The sequence below is a fragment of the Dryobates pubescens genome, chromosome 10 (genome assembly GCF_014839835.1).
Source record: "Dryobates pubescens isolate bDryPub1 chromosome 10, bDryPub1.pri, whole genome shotgun sequence".
NCBI classification, from domain to species: domain Eukaryota; kingdom Metazoa; phylum Chordata; class Aves; order Piciformes; family Picidae; genus Dryobates; species Dryobates pubescens.
This window is the reverse complement of record NC_071621.1, coordinates 4758746-4764745: the sequence shown is the minus strand read 5'-3', so window position 1 is coordinate 4764745 and position 6000 is coordinate 4758746.

The window sequence follows — 6000 nt, the reverse complement described above, 5'->3', positions numbered from 1 at the left end:
GCTCACGCTTGTGTCTATGCCTGTGTGCATGTCTGTGCTGCTATGGTCCACCTTGCCCAGGACTTGAACCAGTGCTCCAGAAGGCCTCACTGCATATTGCCACTGTTACCCGGCTGTGGGCAGAGCCACACTATGTGCCAATCCCGTGGACCATACCCCAGGGGGTCAACTGCGGCATGACCCATCGCAGGAAGCCATGGTAGCCTGTGTGCACCACCGGTCCTGAACTGCTACAGCCCCCTGAGTGTGAAACCTTTGCCAGGCAATGCACTTCATGGACCAAGCTGCAAAAGCCTCAGAAGTTTCTCCTGGGAGGCTCCTGAACCTTTGTACTCTGGGAGAAGCAGCAACCACGTGGCACAGTGCCATGCGGTCAGCACCATTTTCTATTTCCTTATTACGGCATATCCGTGCCCCATGTTCTGGACTATAAACACATAATCAGGGAAAGATTCCACAAAGTTCTCAGTTTGTGAGTAAGCCAAGCCTTTTCTTTATAGAATCTTGGTTAAAGTAGTGCCAAACCACTCTGGGTTGCGGGTTTGCCAGTCACCAACAAACCCCACCCACACAGCATTTTGAATCAGTTTCAGTTCTAAATTCTATAAATCATTTGATTTGTTTGATGTGCCCATGCATAGACATTCTGTAGAGGTAGTTCCATCAAATGAATATAGACATCTGTAAATAGAATAGAATACATAGAATACATAGAATAAACCAGGTTGGAAGAGACCTTCAAGATCATCGCGTCCAACCCATCAACCAATCCAACACCACCCAAGCAACTAACCCACGGCACCAAGCAATAGCAACTGTAAATAACCTGTTGCATAGTTTCTATATAAATAAACTACTAATATATATATATTCATTGATATCTTTGCTGCTCATTCCTGAGGGCATATTTACAACACATAGTTGAATGTAATGGCCAAAGCTTTATCTCTACACCAACTCATGGATTGTAGCCAATGCTCTGTGGGGTTGGCTAAAGGACTGGAAAATAATGGTTGGCAGAGAAAAGGAAAGCCTATTTGGGCAGCTGACCTGTGGCAGGACATTGCTGATGGAATCGAGAGAATTCCAGTGAAGGTGAGACACATTGATGCTCACATTCCTAAGAGCAAAGCTAGTGAGGAACAGCAACACAACCATCAGGCAGATCTAGCTGCAAGTTTCTCAAGTAGACATGGACTCTGATCTTGACCTTGACTGGAAACACTGAAATGAGGTGTTCCTAGCTTGGTGGGCTCACGATTCATCAGGACATCAAGTACCAGAACAAGAGGACACAGTCTCAGGCTGCACCAGGGGAGGTTCAGGCTGGATGTTAGGAAAAAGTTCTATACAGAAAGAGTGATTGCCCATTGGAATGGGCTGCCTGGGGAGGTGGTGGAGTCGCCATCATAGGAGGTTTTCAGGAGAAGACTTGATGGGGTGCTTGGTGCTGTGGGTTAGTTGTTTGGGTGGTGTTGGATTGGTTGATGGGTTGGACGTGATGATCTTGAAGGTCTCTTCCAACCTGGTTTATTCTATGTATTCTAAGGCAGAGATGTAACCTACCAGTGGGCTTGTGACAGATTCATAGACATTTCTATGGATGCTATCACACAAGTCATCCATGAATGTGACATTTGTGCTGCTATTTGTGCACTATTAGGCCCAATAGGCTATTATTTAAATATAAATAATTCACTGTTGGGTGTGAAAAGGAAAACAAAAGATTATTCTAAATAAATTTAATTGGACAGAATGTCTGGTATAGAAGCAGTTGTTCTATAAACATCTTTCACATTTCACTTCCATTCCTTCTTTTTCTTCTCTGGTCTGGCTGTTCTGCTGGGAAGATAATGCTTCTGGCTGACCTTGCAGATATGACTAACATTCCTCCTAATGGCTCCTCTTTTATTCTATTACAGGGGGAAGGAGAGGGGTTGGTGGGGGGGAGTGAAACAGCTTTCCTGCTTTTCTGGGAAGAACCCAGAGTGGGGACAGGAGGGTTTCCATGCTATTTTCTGATTGTAAATACCTGTATAATATTGTAAATACTGTATATTTTGTACATATTCATTGCATTCCCTTGTAGAGTGTAGGTTTTGCTTTGTAAATACAGTTTCCAATTGTTTCCAATAGAGTCAGTCATGTTTAGTTAATGTAATGGGAAATTTCAACCCACTACACTAAGTTATTCTGAACAATATCTTTCCAAACAAAGAATCACTGGAGGCAACTGTGGATTTCCCAGAATCTAATAGAGCTGGTTAATTTCAAGCTGATAGTGAATAAAGTCTTGCATTTTATCACTGCTGTAACTACTTAATTTCAAGTAACGAACTCTCAAATGTCATTATTAACTGAAAACATTATTATTTCATTTACAACCATAAGTACATAGAATCAGTCACCTAGGATAGTACCTCCACATTAAGAGTCATTGGACTCTATAATAATTCAGTCTGAACAGTTCTGCAAAATGCGGCCAGACCTGCAGAGCCATGAACAGCACGAACTGGCCAGCACAATTTTATGTGAAATTACTTTAATTGTCTGTAGACTTTAGAGAAAACATACTGTCTCCTGCAGCTGATACGACACAAGGCTGCCCTACCCCTTCCTTCTCCAAATTTGTCAGCCATTAACAAAGGTTTAATCAATTTACAGTACAATTCATCCCATCTGCCAAGAATGCCATGAAGTCTGAAGCTGTCTTAACAGTCACTTGAAGCCACCGAGTAAACTAACCTTTTCCTTGATTAAGCACTTGAATTAGGTGGACCTAACTCATATGAATTTGTAACAATTCCAAGTACTGATAGGTAGCTTTTCCTAACCAGCTGTCTTGTGCAGGGTCCAGTTAGGTTTTTTGTTTGTTTGTTTGAAATTTTTTAATCTTTGCTTTACAGAAAGTAAGCTCCAAACCTGAAACTGCTAGATAATTAGTCTCTTCTTTCCCACTGCAGCTTGGCTCCAGGTAGTTCTCCCATCTTCCAAATATTTAACTTGTTGAATAGATTCCCAGATTAAAGTCTATCCTTGAAGTCTTACACAGAAGAAAAAAAGACAAACTTCCACTTAAAGAATATCTACCATATCCAAAATACTTATGGAAACCAGGCACATCTCATCTTTCACCATCATCCCTAGAAGACTGGCAACACCACCTCTTGCTCTGGGAATTCACTGGAGTCGAAAAGAACGTCTCATTCTTGAAAATGCTAGGAGAGGTATGCCTCCAACAGAAACACGTGCAATAAGCTCTTATTACAAATTTATATTAAAAAAAATTGATTAAGCTAAAAGTCAGTTATCAGACACAGCAAAGTAATTTGCTTTCTCATTGTTTTCTTTGTCTAACTTCAGATACCAAAATTATTTGTAGTGATGCAAAATACAAACAAAAGAAAACAACAAAACCCACCCAAACCCTGCCACTGAACCATTTACTACTTATTTAAATATAACAAAAGCGAATTAGAAGTATTAGAACAGTTTTCAAATAATGTGTGGAGATACACTGCTGCTTAGCTGTTAGCAAAACCAAATACCACTTGCTTTCTGCCTCGTATACAAACATACCACACAAGAGGTTAATCACTTTCAGTGGTAAGTGAGTAAAAATGGCAGGTAATTAAAAATGCCAACTTCAGCTTGCATTATGGCTCTGGAAGAAACACATGTAATATACCATATACAACATGCTCTTCCTCCTTGCTGTCCCTTTCCTCTCTCCCTGCCATAGCTTCTGGGCATTCAGGAGGGAGAGACAGTACCTGAGGAAAGTGTGAAATGAAGAAATAAAAGCTTCCAGCTGGTGCAAATACAGTCACTTGCTCAGTGCTTGCAGCTTGTAAGTCTGGAACAGGTGCTGTTCAACCATAAATACAAGGGGTGTCCTTGCAAAAAAAGTAGAAGCCAAAACCCAGGAGGTTCTCAGTGGTCTACCTTTTTTCCTATCCATTCTGCTCTCTCAGAATCAATTGCAATAGCACTCACTGATAGGGAAATAGCTCTTACCAACATAAATTATATCAATACTTGTTGTCTGTTACCAGGATTAGCATTGTATTACCACTTACCATTGAGTATTTTCAGTAACCAAACCTCTCATGGCAAACAAGTCAGATTGGTTAATTATGGATACCCTATTCTGGCCTTTCTGCTGTACAGTAGCATCCTGTCTTCAGAGCAAAAGCAAACAGAGATGTTCTGGCCCTAGGCTTTAAATTAGCTTGGACGTTTTTACATAATAATTAGCAGTTCCTGGTATAAATGATCTAATTGTGCCTTCTGGCTTCAAACTACTCATCTAGGAATGTGCAGCTTTCCTTAGAGCTGGGATGAGCAACATAAAGGTGGAAAACTGGAGACAGAAACAGGACTGAGAAATGAGATAAAAAGAGCAGAAGCTAGGATCACAGCTGCTAGAGTGACAGTGAAGACCACATGGAAGCTATCTGAAGGCAAGTTGTGCTTTCTGTATGGCACTGTATGGCACTGTATAACTCTAGCAATAATAATAAGAAAAGCAGAATACCTTCCATTCACCACCTAACTTTCCCAAAACTATAGCTTGTTTTGAAATGCTAAAGAAAGGAGGAAAAGAGAGATTGTGAACTGCTGCAATTCCCTCTCCTCCCCCCCATACGCACCCGCTGACCCAGCTCACAAGCTGGTTTTGCTCTCTCTGATCTGCAGACTTGTCTGGCCATGCTGCCCTCTTGGCTGAGGTTAGCAATGGAAGAGGCAAGCAGCAGCCAGGCAGAACGCTGTCTAAGGGAAGCACAGCTCTGTGGGGCAAGGTTCACTGTTTTCTAAGCTAGGCATAGCTTCCCAAATAGGCCTAGCAGGCCATGAGTAGGTTGATAGCTTTCAGGAAGGCTCCTGCCCCCGTGGCTGCTCCTGCCCCAGGCATTGCCAACAGGGTTTAGCAGTGGCAAAGGCTAATTCACTTCCTGCTCAGAAGAAATGCCATCTTTGTGGAAGGGATGGAGGAAAAAAGCCTGCCTTGAGGGAAAAAATGGAGATAACTTTATTTTTTATTATTAATATTTAATTTTTTCTTAAATAGCTGATCTTTTACTTACTCCATACCCACTCACTTACTGAAGAGACTTCACTCTGAACTTCCTCTTAGTCTCAGGCTGTCTGATTTTTGCTTCTAAAGAGAGGTCTTCAAAAGCATGGATTCTATATTTATATCAGAGACATTGGTAGACATCTGTCTCCTTTAAAAAAGCCAAAGGCATTTATTTCACCCTGCCTGCTGCAGGGAAAGGATTTCCTGCTTGCTCTTGGCAGCAAGTGCTGAGTAAGAAAGAACTGTTCTAAATCAGAAGCTGGAAATGCAGCTTCTGTTACAGCCAAGGCCAACAGAAAGAGCTTTAGTGGCAACCAAGTAAAAGGCCCTAAACCATCTGGGATGAGGCTGTAGACAGGCTGCTAAGGTTTAGTACCAGAACTGGCAGAATTAGATGCTGCTTGGGCTCAATGATCTTAAAGGTCTTTTCCAACTAAAATGATTCAGAGATTCTGTGTTATGTGGAGAACCACTCTATGATTCAACCAGGATAGCCATGGCTAATGCAAAGGATGAGCCAACTAGACCCCATAAGTTTGAAGAAAGTCATTCACCACAGCATCACATTGGTGTATGCATACTAACTCTGGCAGCTTGGCAAATGCTCCATTATGTTGTAATAGCTCCTCTGTCTGTGAGTTTTCTCCTGTGACGGTGCTAATACTCGTGTGCACAGTATGGCTTGCCATGCAACCTCACAGGTCCTTGGGAAAATGGACTTCTCTCTTGACTGGCTACATCGAATCACATAGAATCATAGAACTGTTTCAGTTGGAAAAGGCCTCTGGGATCATGGAACCCAACTGTCAAACCTGGCCATTAAACCATGTTCTGAAGTGCCATGTCCACAAGTTTCTTGAATACCTCCAGAGGCAGTAGCTCCATCACCTCCCTGGGCAGCCTGTTCCAATACCCCAGCA